The sequence below is a fragment of the Ixodes scapularis genome, unplaced genomic scaffold (assembly GCF_016920785.2).
Source record: "Ixodes scapularis isolate PalLabHiFi unplaced genomic scaffold, ASM1692078v2 ptg000549l_1___fragment_4___debris__unscaffolded, whole genome shotgun sequence".
In the NCBI taxonomy this organism is placed as follows: domain Eukaryota; kingdom Metazoa; phylum Arthropoda; class Arachnida; order Ixodida; family Ixodidae; genus Ixodes; species Ixodes scapularis.
The window spans coordinates 22507-35846 of NW_024609999.1; the positions used below are offsets into that span (position 1 = coordinate 22507).

The 13340-nt window shown below is 46.7% G+C and overlaps 25 non-coding genes across 25 annotated transcripts; all 25 read left to right on the plus strand.

Annotated features, from left to right (window-relative positions):
- The first annotated feature begins 4088 nt into the window (after positions 1 to 4088).
- Trnat-ugu lies at positions 4089 to 4161 on the plus strand. The gene has a single exon. It is a non-coding gene; the product is annotated as a tRNA-Thr (tRNA).
- Positions 4162 to 4385: 224 nt separating this feature from the next.
- Trnat-ugu lies at positions 4386 to 4458 on the plus strand. The gene has a single exon. It is a non-coding gene; the product is annotated as a tRNA-Thr (tRNA).
- A 528-nt stretch (positions 4459 to 4986) lies between these two features.
- Trnat-ugu lies at positions 4987 to 5059 on the plus strand. Its single transcript has one exon. It is a non-coding gene; the product is annotated as a tRNA-Ala (tRNA).
- A 224-nt stretch (positions 5060 to 5283) lies between these two features.
- Trnat-ugu lies at positions 5284 to 5356 on the plus strand. Its single transcript has one exon. It is a non-coding gene; the product is annotated as a tRNA-Thr (tRNA).
- Positions 5357 to 5587: 231 nt separating this feature from the next.
- Trnaa-ugc lies at positions 5588 to 5660 on the plus strand. Its single transcript has one exon. It is a non-coding gene; the product is annotated as a tRNA-Ala (tRNA).
- Positions 5661 to 5884: 224 nt separating this feature from the next.
- Trnat-ugu lies at positions 5885 to 5957 on the plus strand. Its single transcript has one exon. It is a non-coding gene; the product is annotated as a tRNA-Thr (tRNA).
- A 528-nt stretch (positions 5958 to 6485) lies between these two features.
- Trnat-ugu lies at positions 6486 to 6558 on the plus strand. The gene has a single exon. It is a non-coding gene; the product is annotated as a tRNA-Ala (tRNA).
- A 224-nt stretch (positions 6559 to 6782) lies between these two features.
- On the plus strand, positions 6783 to 6855 carry Trnat-ugu. The gene has a single exon. It is a non-coding gene; the product is annotated as a tRNA-Thr (tRNA).
- Positions 6856 to 7086: 231 nt separating this feature from the next.
- Positions 7087 to 7159, plus strand: Trnaa-ugc. Its single transcript has one exon. It is a non-coding gene; the product is annotated as a tRNA-Ala (tRNA).
- Positions 7160 to 7390: 231 nt separating this feature from the next.
- On the plus strand, positions 7391 to 7463 carry Trnat-ugu. Its single transcript has one exon. It is a non-coding gene; the product is annotated as a tRNA-Thr (tRNA).
- A 224-nt stretch (positions 7464 to 7687) lies between these two features.
- Positions 7688 to 7760, plus strand: Trnat-ugu. Its single transcript has one exon. It is a non-coding gene; the product is annotated as a tRNA-Thr (tRNA).
- Positions 7761 to 7992: 232 nt separating this feature from the next.
- Positions 7993 to 8065, plus strand: Trnaa-ugc. Its single transcript has one exon. It is a non-coding gene; the product is annotated as a tRNA-Ala (tRNA).
- A 224-nt stretch (positions 8066 to 8289) lies between these two features.
- On the plus strand, positions 8290 to 8362 carry Trnat-ugu. The gene has a single exon. It is a non-coding gene; the product is annotated as a tRNA-Thr (tRNA).
- Positions 8363 to 8593: 231 nt separating this feature from the next.
- On the plus strand, positions 8594 to 8666 carry Trnaa-ugc. The gene has a single exon. It is a non-coding gene; the product is annotated as a tRNA-Ala (tRNA).
- Positions 8667 to 8897: 231 nt separating this feature from the next.
- Positions 8898 to 8970, plus strand: Trnat-ugu. The gene has a single exon. It is a non-coding gene; the product is annotated as a tRNA-Thr (tRNA).
- A 224-nt stretch (positions 8971 to 9194) lies between these two features.
- On the plus strand, positions 9195 to 9267 carry Trnat-ugu. The gene has a single exon. It is a non-coding gene; the product is annotated as a tRNA-Thr (tRNA).
- Positions 9268 to 9491: 224 nt separating this feature from the next.
- On the plus strand, positions 9492 to 9564 carry Trnaa-ugc. Its single transcript has one exon. It is a non-coding gene; the product is annotated as a tRNA-Ala (tRNA).
- A 224-nt stretch (positions 9565 to 9788) lies between these two features.
- On the plus strand, positions 9789 to 9861 carry Trnaa-ugc. The gene has a single exon. It is a non-coding gene; the product is annotated as a tRNA-Ala (tRNA).
- Positions 9862 to 10389: 528 nt separating this feature from the next.
- On the plus strand, positions 10390 to 10462 carry Trnat-ugu. Its single transcript has one exon. It is a non-coding gene; the product is annotated as a tRNA-Ala (tRNA).
- Positions 10463 to 10685: 223 nt separating this feature from the next.
- Positions 10686 to 10757, plus strand: Trnaa-ugc. The gene has a single exon. It is a non-coding gene; the product is annotated as a tRNA-Ala (tRNA).
- A 231-nt stretch (positions 10758 to 10988) lies between these two features.
- Trnat-ugu lies at positions 10989 to 11061 on the plus strand. Its single transcript has one exon. It is a non-coding gene; the product is annotated as a tRNA-Thr (tRNA).
- A 224-nt stretch (positions 11062 to 11285) lies between these two features.
- On the plus strand, positions 11286 to 11358 carry Trnaa-ugc. The gene has a single exon. It is a non-coding gene; the product is annotated as a tRNA-Ala (tRNA).
- A 224-nt stretch (positions 11359 to 11582) lies between these two features.
- On the plus strand, positions 11583 to 11655 carry Trnaa-ugc. Its single transcript has one exon. It is a non-coding gene; the product is annotated as a tRNA-Ala (tRNA).
- A 231-nt stretch (positions 11656 to 11886) lies between these two features.
- Positions 11887 to 11959, plus strand: Trnat-ugu. Its single transcript has one exon. It is a non-coding gene; the product is annotated as a tRNA-Thr (tRNA).
- Positions 11960 to 12183: 224 nt separating this feature from the next.
- Positions 12184 to 12256, plus strand: Trnat-ugu. The gene has a single exon. It is a non-coding gene; the product is annotated as a tRNA-Thr (tRNA).
- The last annotated feature ends 1084 nt before the right edge of the window (positions 12257 to 13340 follow it).

Consider the following 13340-nt stretch of genomic DNA (forward strand, 5'->3'; position numbering starts at 1 on the left):
CATTATGGGAAACGTCCCTTTATGCAACGCGGTGACGCGCGCGTTGCATTATGGGACGTTTTTCATAATGCACCGCGCGGGACGGAGGAGGGGGAGTTGGAGGATGAGGGCGAGGAGGAGGAGAGGGAGGAGGGGAGGGGTACGATGGGGAGGAGAGAAGTAAGGGGGAGGAAAAGGGGGGAGTAGAAGGACGTAGAAGGATAGGTGGGACGAGGATGGGGAAGAGGAGGAGGGAGGAGGAGGAAAAGAGGAGGAAGAGGGGTAAGAGGCGAGGAACACAGGAGTAGATGAGGATGGAGGAGGAGAGGATACGGGTGAGGAGGAGGGGCATACAAACCCTTCCGTACCCTCCCCTTCTCCTCAAGAGCTGTGCTGTAATTCGGCGTTACAGAGAATTGTAAACGTCTTTCATTTTTTGCCCCTCTTTAAACCAGACTGACGAATTCAGGAAAGCACTCACATTTATTGCATTAATTCTAATGACTGCGAGAAAATCGGTCAACTCTGAATGTGGCGAATAGGTAAGAACTGACAGACGCTGTATCACGGCCACAGCGTTCCGGGAGTAGAGTTCGAAATCCCTTGTGGAGCAAATTTAGATCCGGCTTTCCGATTGACATCTGTTTTACAGGAGAGCGAGCTCACCTTCAAAGAATGTGCAAAACTAGACACAAATTTATCCCTGCAAAAGAGTCGATAATCACGTTGTCCGTGCATCTAAAGGATGGCGTTCTGCCGATGCGGAATTTGTTTTCTCGCCTCGCACTGTTCGACGTTACAGATCGGGAAGCAAAGCAAAACCGCTAAAGCTAAAGAGCAACACGACCACCCATGAAACCAATATTAGTGCACGTGGTTTGAAGGGCATCTGCTGTAAACCCGTCTTTACGTGCACGCAGTTTGTTGAGGGCCAGGCAATCGCTTTGAATCGCTGGCGGCACCGGTTTTAAACAAAACCTTTGTCAACACACTATCGTCCCTAGGAGCCAACGCTCACGTCAAGATCGAAATGCCGCGAGCCCGAAAAGCGACGCGCGGAATACTAGTGGCACGGACCTAATCAGCGCAATATCAGAAAGTTGGCGCCTGAGACAGAAGGCAAACTCCACAAGTCGGCGGTGATCCCCCTCGTGAAATGGAAGAGGGCTTCACGAGAACCAGGGACGACATGGTCCGCAGAGCACACGCAGTTACCGCCTGATTTCTCCTGATGCACTTTTTCCTTAGGAGGAACTGGATTGCAAGGTACTCAGACTTACTCAGTACATTGCTTCATAGAAAAGCTAATAAAGCAGCATATGTCCTTTCCTCTCTTCTTTTATGCTGTCTTGAGGTCGCGGGGTAATGCGATCATGAGAGAAAACACGCGCCCTGCGGTCATAAACGAACCAAGTGGTTGCCAGAACCCCCCCCCCCCCCCCCCCCCTCCGCCCTTATTGAAAAAAACAGCAAGAAAATCATGCTGGTTTAGCTAGTTTAGCTGGTTTTTAAGCTGATTTGAGCTGGTTCGAGCTGGTCTAGGTGGCAATCAACCTGGTTCGAGCTGGTCATGCTCGTCTTGCTTGGAGCGCGCACGTCAAGGTCGGCTGGGGCGAGGACGAGGCCACATCCTGTTCTTTGTCCTCTCGTTTTCGGTAGACTACCGGGCGCTTCACGCTGGCTGCGAGCCTCCTTTGTGTGCGAGAAAAGGGAGAGTGAGAAAGTGGTAGGAACGGAAAATTTGAATTACGTTTGGCTATCTTGGGCAGATTTTCGAAGGGACGGCTGTGTGCGCGTTGTTTGGAGAGTACTTGAACGGCGGTGCAAGCGAAGCGGGATCTGAGGAGACAGCGAGCGGCAGTTCGTTCAGCGCGGGAAGAAGTCGGACGCCACGACTGAGGCGTCGTTTTGTGTCTTCGAACATCTGTGTGCTCGTGAATTGCGGTGGTGCCGAAGAGTATCGCATTTCTATCCAAGCCATACGGATTTCTTCGCCTCTGCCGACTACGCAAGAGGCCGCTTCGTCCCATAACTGCGGGACCCGGGTTCGCTTCTCCCATCCGTGTGGTATTTTTTATGGTTATGGCTTGTTTTTGGCGTGTGTCTAGTATTTTTCGGGTTTAGAAATAAGCAATCTAGTTTTAATAGCATTGTTTATTTTGCACCGAGAACAACTGTCTCTGCGTCGGTTAGTACTGTGTCAGCAAAGAGGATGTGTAGCATCTGAGCTCATGTGAGCAAGCTGCGAATACGAAAATAATAAATCAGATGCCGAGCTGGCTTTTGTGAAAAGTTTGGCTTGTTTATCTTGTGTATTATTTAAACTGGTTAAACTGGTGGGGAAGTCCTCCAGCTTACCCAGCATGACCAGTTCACCCAGCATGACCCAGCATTTCCTCAGCATTCACCCAGCACGACCCAGCATCCAACCACCTTGAACAGCACGGCAAGCTGGGCGTGCTGGAGCAATAACCCAGCATGAAGCTGGGATGCTGGGACCAGGTTGTGCTGGGACCAGCTTGACCACGGCAAGCTGGGCATGCTGGAGCAATAACCCAGCATGGAGCTGGGATGTTGGGACCAGCTTGTGCTGTTTTTTTCAATAGGGCCGTCTAGCTGAGTCTTGCCAAAACGTCTTCAACCGAGGCAGCGACTTACAGCGTCCATAGAATATTTTGAGATATCTCAGTAAACACAAAAAGAAGTTAGCGAATCAGAGAGAATTCCGCAGTATGTAGATCTGGGTGCTAATTCTCAGAAGATGATCGGGTGAAATCTTCCAGTTCGTGCATTCTCTATTAGTAGCCACTTTCGGAGTTGCCCGGTTTCCTCGCACAGGATTGGAACTATTGGAATCAGGTGATTGCTTCGCGGAATTCGTCAGTCTGCTTTGAAGACGGACTTCTCAAGACGCCCTCTTGCGAACACGTGCAGCTGTAGTTCACTCAATATTTTTACTCACTGCTATATTCTTTTTTATTTACTTTCCAAACTTATATTCTTTATTTTACTGCAATGATTAATCCGAATTATTTTAGTCTTAACGGACGTCTTCCTGAAAATTCCAGTGAGATTGCAGGTTTACTTTGGTCAGCCGGACGTACCACCATCATGAATTGCAATGTGACAGGCTTGGTGGCTCAAGCATTCCCAGTGAATAGAGAATATGGCATAAATATTCGATTATAATTTTCACAACTGTACCTATTTTTCTGCAACCTTCTGTAAACAAAAAATGACTTCCAGTTTTCGTCTTGCCTTTGTGTAAAAAGTTCAGTTGAAGCTCATATGACTTGTCATTTTAAAGGACACAACTGGATTGTTTAAATTAATAAAAAAAGACGAGCAACGCAAATATTGTTTTAATTAGTATTATACTTGAACTTGAGCCCAATACCAAAATACTACGCAAAAACTATATCTGATCGTAATATACACGTAATCGAAAGATAATATCGTCTGGGGTGTTGCTCAATAATGCCGGCGTGGAAGGTACATTGTGCACAGCTATACAAAACGAAGTAAGCAAAATGATTCAACATGTCTTCCTTAAACAAAACAAGTGTAGGGTGGAGAACTATGGCTCAAAGCTTCAGGAAAATCAAACACGTTTTTTTTAGTTTATTCCCGCTTTAAAGTTCTTCATTTTGCAATGCAGAACAAGTTTGGACTGACTTAAAAGGCGAATCCTTGAAAAAAAACAATGATATATATATCAATCGAAAAAAACGGTTTGATAGTGATGTATGACAACTTTTAATATTGTAGCTATTCAATTTTTGTCGATAAGGGCTCAGAAATATTGTTACAAAACGCCAAAGATGTCAGAATTATAATGCAATTAAAATGCGAAGGTGCAAGCGAGCTGGACAAGAATGACGAAATGAATCCCTGGAGAAGGGGAACAAGAGGGACAAAGGACAAACATTTGTCCTTTGTCCCTCTTGTTCCCCTTCTCCAAGGATTCATTTCGTCATTCTTGTCCAGCTCGCTTGCACCTTTGCATTTTAATTGCATTATAATTCTAACCTTAAATTTGCAAGCTTCACCCTTGTTGGTGTTAGACTGGTGGCAGCTGATAAAACCCGTTTGCTCTACTGACGTCTAACCCCTGGTTGGCTCAGTTGGTAGAGCGCTCCACTTGTAATGGAGAGGTCCCGGGTTCGATACCCGGACCAGGCGGATTTTTTCGGTCGCTCACTAGTCACCTAGCCGTGTTTGGAGATTTATGTTTGTCCCTCTTGTTCCCCTTCTCCAGGGATTCATTTCGTCATTCTTGTCCAGCTCGCTTGCACCTTTGCATTTTAATTGCATTATAATTCTAATCTTAAATTTGCAAGCTTCACCCTTGTTGGTGTTAGACTGGTGGCAGCTGATAAAACCCGTTTGCTCTACTGACGTCTAACCCCTGGTTGGCTCAGTTGGTAGAGCGCTCCACTTGTAATGGAGAGGTCCCGGGTTCGATACCCGGACCAGGCGGATTTTTTCGGTCGCTCACTAGTCACCTAGCCGTGTTTGGAGATTTATGTTTGTCCCTCTTGTTCCCCTTCTCCAGGGATTAATTTCGTCATTCTTGTCCAGCTCGCTTGCACCTTTGCATTTTAATTGCATTATAATTCTAATCTTAAATTTGCAAGCTTCACCCTTGTTGGTGTTAGACTGGTGGCAGCTGATAAAACCCGTTTGCTCTACTGACGTCTAACCCCGGGTTAGCTCAGTTGGTAGAGCGCTCCACTTGTAATGGAGAGGTCCCGGGTTCGATACCCGGACCAGGCGGATTTTTTCGGTCGCTCACGAGTCACCTAGCTGTGTTTGGAGTTTTATGTTTGTCCTTTGTCCCTCTTGTTCCCCTTCTCCAGGGATTCATTTCGTCATTCTTGTCCAGCTCGCTTGCACCTTTGCATTTTAATTGCATCATAATTCTAACCTTAAATTTCCAAGCTTCACCCTTGTTGGTGTTAGACTGGTGGCAGCTGATAAAACCCGTTTGCTCTACTGACGTCTAACCCCTGGTTGGCTCAGTTGGTAGAGCGCTCCACTTGCAATGGAGAGGTCCCGGGTTCGATACCCGGACCAGGCGGATTTTTCCGGTCGCTCACTGGTCACTTAGCCGTGTTTGGAGATTTATGTTTGTCCCTCTTGTTCCCCTTCTCCAGGGATTCATTTCGTCATTCTTGTCCAGCTCGCTTGCACCTTTGCATTTTAATTGCATTATAATTCTAATCTTAAATTTGCAAGCTTCACCCTTGTTGGTGTTAGACTGGTGGCAGCTGATAAAACCCATTTGCTCTACTGACGTCTAACCCCTGGTTGGCTCAGTTGGTAGAGCGCTCCACTTGTAATGGAGAGGTCCCGGGTTCGATACCCGGACCAGGCGGATTTTTTCGGTCGCTCACGAGTCACCTAGCTGTGTTTGGAGTTTTATGTTTGTCCTTTGTCCCTCTTGTTCCCCTTCTCCAGGGATTCATTTCGTCATTCTTGTCCAGCTCGCTTGCACCTTTGCATTTTAATTGCATCATAATTCTAACCTTAAATTTCCAAGCTTCACCCTTGTTGGTGTTAGACTGGTGGCAGCTGATAAAACCCGTTTGCTCTACTGACGTCTAACCCCTGGTTGGCTCAGTTGGTAGAGCGCTCCACTTGCAATGGAGAGGTCCCGGGTTCGATACCCGGACCAGGCGGATTTTTTCGGTCGCTCACTAGTCACCTAGCCGTGTTTGGAGATTTATGTTTGTCCCTCTTGTTCCCCTTCTCCAGGGATTCATTTCGTCATTCTTGTCCAGCTCGCTTGCACCTTTGCATTTTAATTGCATTATAATTCTAATCTTAAATTTGCAAGCTTCACCCTTGTTGGTGTTAGACTGGTGGCAGCTGATAAAACCCGTTTGCTCTACTGACGTCTAACCCCTGGTTGGCTCAGTTGGTAGAGCGCTCCACTTGTAATGGAGAGGTCCCGGGTTCGATACCCGGACCAGGCGGATTTTTTCGGTCGCTCACTAGTCACCTAGCCGTGTTTGGAGATTTATGTTTGTCCCTCTTGTTCCCCTTCTCCAGGGATTCATTTCGTCATTCTTGTCCAGCTCGCTTGCACCTTTGCATTTTAATTGCATTATAATTCTAATCTTAAATTTGCAAGCTTCACCCTTGTTGGTGTTAGACTGGTGGCAGCTGATAAAACCCGTTTGCTCTACTGACGTCTAACCCCGGGTTAGCTCAGTTGGTAGAGCGCTCCACTTGTAATGGAGAGGTCCCGGGTTCGATACCCGGACCAGGCGGATTTTTTCGGTCGCTCACGAGTCACCTAGCTGTGTTTGGAGTTTTATGTTTGTCCTTTGTCCCTCTTGTTCCCCTTCTCCAGGGATTCATTTCGTCATTCTTGTCCAGCTCGCTTGCACCTTTGCATTTTAATTGCATCATAATTCTAACCTTAAATTTCCAAGCTTCACCCTTGTTGGTGTTAGACTGGTGGCAGCTGACAAAACCCGTTTGCTCTACTGACGTCTAACCCCTGGTTGGCTCAGTTGGTAGAGCGCTCCACTTGCAATGGAGAGGTCCCGGGTTCGATACCCGGACCAGGCGGATTTTTCCGGTCGCTCACTGGTCACCTAGCCGTGTTTGGAGATTTATGTTTGTCCCTCTTGTTCCCCTTCTCCAGGGATTCATTTCGTCATTCTTGTCCAGCTCGCTTGCACCTTTGCATTTTAATTGCATTATAATTCTAATCTTAAATTTGCAAGCTTCACCCTTGTTGGTGTTAGACTGGTGGCAGCTGATAAAACCCGTTTGCTCTACTGACGTCTAACCCCTGGTTAGCTCAGTTGGTAGAGCGCTCCACTTGTAATGGAGAGGTCCCGGGTTCGATACCCGGACCAGGCGGATTTTTTCGGTCGCTCACGAGTCACCTAGCTGTGTTTGGAGTTTTATGTTTGTCCTTTGTCCCTCTTGTTCCCCTTCTCCAGGGATTCATTTCGTCATTCTTGTCCAGCTCGCTTGCACCTTTGCATTTTAATTGCATCATAATTCTAACCTTAAATTTCCAAGCTTCACCCTTGTTGGTGTTAGACTGGTGGCAGCTGATAAAACCCGTTTGCTCTACTGACGTCTAACCCCTGGTTGGCTCAGTTGGTAGAGCGCTCCACTTGCAATGGAGAGGTCCCGGGTTCGATACCCGGGCCAGGCGGATTTTTTCGGTAGCTCACCAGTTACCTAGCTGTGTTTGGAGATTTATGTTTGTCCTTTGTCCCTCTTGTTCCCCTTCTCCAGGGATTCATTTCGTCATTCTTGTCCAGCTCGCTTGCACCTTTGCATTTTAATTGCATCATAATTCTAACCTTAAATTTCCAAGCTTCACCCTTGTTGGTGTTAGACTGGTGGCAGCTGATAAAACCCGTTTGCTCTACTGACGTCTAACCCCTGGTTGGCTCAGTTGGTAGAGCGCTCCACTTGTAATGGAGAGGTCCCGGGTTCGATACCCGGACCAGGCGGATTTTTCCGGTCGCTCACTAGTCACCTAGCTGTGTTTGGAGATTTATGTTTGTCCCTCTTGTTCCCCTTCTCCAGGGATTCATTTCGTCATTCTTGTCCAGCTCGCTTGCACCTTTGCATTTTAATTGCATTATAATTCTAATCTTAAATTTGCAAGCTTCACCCTTGTTGGTGTTAGACTGGTGGCAGCTGATAAAACCCGTTTGCTCTACTGACGTCTAACCCCTGGTTGGCTCAGTTGGTAGAGCGCTCCACTTGTAATGGAGAGGTCCCGGGTTCGATACCCGGACCAGGCGGATTTTTTCGGTCGCTCACGAGTCACCTAGCTGTGTTTGGAGTTTTATGTTTGTCCTTTGTCCCTCTTGTTCCCCTTCTCCAGGGATTCATTTCGTCATTCTTGTCCAGCTCGCTTGCACCTTTGCATTTTAATTGCATCATAATTCTAACCTTTAAATTTCCAAGCTTCACCCTTGTTGGTGTTAGACTGGTGGCAGCTGATAAAACCCGTTTGCTCTACTGACGTCTAACCCCTGGTTGGCTCAGTTGGTAGAGCGCTCCACTTGCAATGGAGAGGTCCCGGGTTCGATACCCGGACCAGGCGGATTTTTCCGGTCGCTCACTAGTCACCTAGCCGTGTTTGGAGATTTATGTTTGTCCCTCTTGTTCCCCTTCTCCAGGGATTTATTTCGTCATTCTTGTCCAGCTCGCTTGCACCTTTGCATTTTAATTGCATTATAATTCTAATCTTAAATTTGCAAGCTTCACCCTTGTTGGTGTTAGACTGGTGGCAGCTGATAAAACCCGTTTGCTCTACTGACGTCTAACCCCTGGTTAGCTCAGTTGGTAGAGCGCTCCACTTGTAATGGAGAGGTCCCGGGTTCGATACCCGGACCAGGCGGATTTTTTCGGTCGCTCACGAGTCACCTAGCTGTGTTTGGAGTTTTATGTTTGTCCTTTGTCCCTCTTGTTCCCCTTCTCCAGGGATTCATTTCGTCATTCTTGTCCAGCTCGCTTGCACCTTTGCATTTTAATTGCATCATAATTCTAACCTTAAATTTCCAAGCTTCACCCTTGTTGGTGTTAGACTGGTGGCAGCTGATAAAACCCGTTTGCTCTACTGACGTCTAACCCCTGGTTGGCTCAGTTGGTAGAGCGCTCCACTTGCAATGGAGAGGTCCCGGGTTCGATACCCGGGCCAGGCGGATTTTTTCGGTAGCTCACCAGTTACCTAGCTGTGTTTGGAGATTTATGTTTGTCCTTTGTCCCTCTTGTTCCCCTTCTCCAGGGATTCATTTCGTCATTCTTGTCCAGCTCGCTTGCACCTTTGCATTTTAATTGCATCATAATTCTAACCTTAAATTTCCAAGCTTCACCCTTGTTGGTGTTAGACTGGTGGCAGCTGATAAAACCCGTTTGCTCTACTGACGTCTAACCCCTGGTTGGCTCAGTTGGTAGAGCGCTCCACTTGTAATGGAGAGGTCCCGGGTTCGATACCCGGACCAGGCGGATTTTTCCGGTCGCTCACTAGTCACCTAGCCGTGTTTGGAGATTTATGTTTGTCCCTCTTGTTCCCCTTCTCCAGGGATTCATTTCGTCATTCTTGTCCAGCTCGCTTGCACCTTTGCATTTTAATTGCATTATAATTCTAATCTTAAATTTGCAAGCTTCACCCTTGTTGGTGTTAGACTGGTGGCAGCTGATAAAACCCGTTTGCTCTACTGACGTCTAACCCCTGGTTGGCTCAGTTGGTAGAGCGCTCCACTTGTAATGGAGAGGTCCCGGGTTCGATACCCGGACCAGGCGGATTTTTCCGGTCGCTCACTAGTCACCTAGCCGTGTTTGGAGATTTATGTTTGTCCCTCTTGTTCCCCTTCTCCAGGGATTCATTTCGTCATTCTTGTCCAGCTCGCTTGCACCTTTGCATTTTAATTGCATTATAATTCTAATCTTAAATTTCCAAGCTTCACCCTTGTTGGTGTTAGACTGGTGGCAGCTGATAAAACCCGTTTGCTCTACTGACGTCTAACCCCTGGTTGGCTCAGTTGGTAGAGCGCTCCACTTGCAATGGAGAGGTCCCGGGTTCGATACCCGGGCCAGGCGGATTTTTTCGGTAGCTCACCAGTTACCTAGCCGTGTTTGGAGATTTATGTTTGTCCCTCTTGTTCCCCTTCTCCAGGGATTCATTTCGTCATTCTTGTCCAGCTCGCTTGCACCTTTGCATTTTAATTGCATTATAATTCTAATCTTAAATTTGCAAGCTTCACCCTTGTTGGTGTTAGACTGGTGGCAGCTGATAAAACCCGTTTGCTCTACTGACGTCTAACCCCTGGTTGGCTCAGTTGGTAGAGCGCTCCACTTGCAATGGAGAGGTCCCGGGTTCGATACCCGGGCCAGGCGGATTTTTTCGGTAGCTCACCAGTTACCTAGCTGTGTTTGGAGATTTATGTTTGTCCTTTGTCCCTCTTGTTCCCCTTCTCCAGGGATTCATTTCGTCATTCTTGTCCAGCTCGCTTGCACCTTTGCATTTTAATTGCATCATAATTCTAACCTTAAATTTCCAAGCTTCACCCTTGTTGGTGTTAGACTGGTGGCAGCTGATAAAACCCGTTTGCTCTACTGACGTCTAACCCCTGGTTGGCTCAGTTGGTAGAGCGCTCTACTTGTAATGGAGAGGTCCCGGGTTCGATACCCGGACCAGGCGGATTTTTTCGGTCGCTCACTAGTCACCTAGCCGTGTTTGGAGATTTATGTTTGTCCCTCTTGTTCCCCTTCTCCAGGGATTCATTTCGTCATTCTTGTCCAGCTCGCTTGCACCTTTGCATTTTAATTGCATTATAATTCTAATCTTAAATTTCCAAGCTTCACCCTTGTTGGTGTTAGACTGGTGGCAGCTGATAAAACCCGTTTGCTCTACTGACGTCTAACCCCTGGTTGGCTCAGTTGGTAGAGCGCTCCACTTGCAATGGAGAGGTCCCGGGTTCGATACCCGGGCCAGGCGGATTTTTTCGGTAGCTCACCAGTTACCTAGCCGTGTTTGGAGATTTATGTTTGTCCCTCTTGTTCCCCTTCTCCAGGGATTCATTTCGTCATTCTTGTCCAGCTCGCTTGCACCTTTGCATTTTAATTGCATTATAATTCTAATCTTAAATTTGCAAGCTTCACCTTGTTGGTGTTAGACTGGTGGCAGCTGATAAAACCTGTTTGCTCTACTGACGTCTAACCCCTGGTTGGCTCAGTTGGTAGAGCGCTCACTTGCAATGGAGAGGTCCCGGGTTCGATACCCGGGCCAGGCGGATTTTTTCGGTAGCTCACCAGTTACCTAGCTGTGTTTGGAGATTTATGTTTGTCCTTTGTCCCTCTTGTTCCCCTTCTCCAGGGATTCATTTCGTCATTCTTGTCCAGCTCGCTTGCACATTTGCATTTTAATTGCATCATAATTCTAACCTTAAATTTCCAAGCTTCACCCTTGTTGGTGTTAGACTGGTGGCAGCTGATAAAACCCGTTTGCTCTACTGACGTCTAACCCCTGGTTGGCTCAGTTGGTAGAGCGCTCCACTTGTAATGGAGAGGTCCCGGGTTCGATACCCGGACCAGGCGGATTTTTTCGGTCGCTCACTAGTCACCTAGCCGTGTTTGGAGATTTATGTTTGTCCCTCTTGTTCCCCTTCTCCAGGGATTCATTTCGTCATTCTTGTCCAGCTCGCTTGCACCTTTGCATTTTAATTGCATTATAATTCTAATCTTAAATTTCCAAGCTTCACCCTTGTTGGTGTTAGACTGGTGGCAGCTGATAAAACCCGTTTGCTCTACTGACGTCTAACCCCTGGTTGGCTCAGTTGGTAGAGCGCTCCACTTGCAATGGAGAGGTCCCGGGTTCGATACCCGGGCCAGGCGGATTTTTTCGGTAGCTCACCAGTTACCTAGCCGTGTTTGGAGATTTATGTTTGTCCCTCTTGTTCCCCTTCTCCAGGGATTCATTTCGTCATTCTTGTCCAGCTCGCTTGCACCTTTGCATTTTAATTGCATTATAATTCTAATCTTAAATTTGCAAGCTTCACCCTTGTTGGTGTTAGACTGGTGGCAGCTGATAAAACCCGTTTGCTCTACTGACGTCTAACCCCTGGTTGGCTCAGTTGGTAGAGCGCTCCACTTGCAATGGAGAGGTCCCGGGTTCGATACCCGGGCCAGGCGGATTTTTTCGGTAGCTCACCAGTTACCTAGCTGTGTTTGGAGATTTATGTTTGTCCTTTGTCCCTCTTGTTCCCCTTCTCCAGGGATTCATTTCGTCATTCTTGTCCAGCTCGCTTGCACCTTTGCATTTTAATTGCATCATAATTCTAACCTTAAATTTCCAAGCTTCACCCTTGTTGGTGTTAGACTGGTGGCAGCTGATAAAACCCGTTTGCTCTACTGACGTCTAACCCCTGGTTGGCTCAGTTGGTAGAGCGCTCCACTTGTAATGGAGAGGTCCCGGGTTCGATACCCGGACCAGGCGGATTTTTTCGGTCGCTCACTAGTCACCTAGCCGTGTTTGGAGATTTATGTTTGTCCCTCTTGTTCCCCTTCTCCAGGGATTCATTTCGTCATTCTTGTCCAGCTCGCTTGCACCTTTGCATTTTAATTGCATTATAATTCTAATCTTAAATTTGCAAGCTTCACCCTTGTTGGTGTTAGACTGGTGGCAGCTGATAAAACCCGTTTGCTCTACTGACGTCTAACCCCTGGTTGGCTCAGTTGGTAGAGCGCTCCACTTGTAATGGAGAGGTCCCGGGTTCGATACCCGGACCAGGCGGATTTTTTCGGTCGCTCACTAGTCACCTAGCCGTGTTTGGAGATTTATGTTTGTCCCTCTTGTTCCCCTTCTCCAGGGATTCATTTCGTCATTCTTGTCCAGCTCGCTTGCACCTTTGCATTTTAATTGCATTATATTTCTAATCTTAAATTTGCAAGCTTCACCCTTGTTGGTGTTAGACTGGTGGCAGCTGATAAAACCCGTTTGCTCTACTGACGTCTAACCCCTGGTTAGCTCAGTTGGTAGAGCGCTCCACTTGTAATGGAGAGGTCCCGGGTTCAATACCCGGACCAGGCGGATTTTTTCGGTCGCTCACCAGTCACCTAGCTGTGTTTGGAGTTTTATGTTTGTCCTTTGTCCCTCTTGTTCCCCTTCTCCAGGGATTCATTTCGTCAAAGAAGTCAGGTTCGCGGATTTTTGACGCGAAATATGTGACTTCCATTATTTTGTACCGATATCACTCAATAGTTCGCATGATCTATGTTAAGTGCAAAATTTTTGAGATTTCTTAAAATTGTAGTGTGCATAGTAGGTGTCACCAAACATGACAAGCTAAAACTTGAAACATCAAATATGATGCTTTGGCGGTCCAAACTTTGTTCTGTTTTTAGATATTATGTTTTCTGCAAAATCTATTTTCATTGCGCTCTCTACACATCTTGAGGAGTCAGATAAAAAAAATTAGGGACCACAAATTCGTCCGGGTTCGCGAGCAAGAAGTTATTTGAACAGAGCGAGTAGGAAGCTAGAGATAAATGCAATTTCTGCATATCAGGGGCGTCTATCCACGTAGTATGCCGCAAGAACATACAATTGTAGAAAAATATAGATAAAAAACAAAAACAAAAAACATCTGGAAAAATTTTTCATGCTTGATATACGCACTTCTCGAAAAATATATTAATAAATAAAACACGCTCAACAAAAAGTCATTGTAGCTTTATTTCACCGTTAGAAAACGTAGGACGCAATAAATGTAAGATTGCAGGAAAAAAAATGTTTTTTTTTAAAGATAATTTTAAATTCCCGGAACTATTTCACGTATCATAGAGGCACAACAAATTCAACTCCTCCCCCGGTTCCT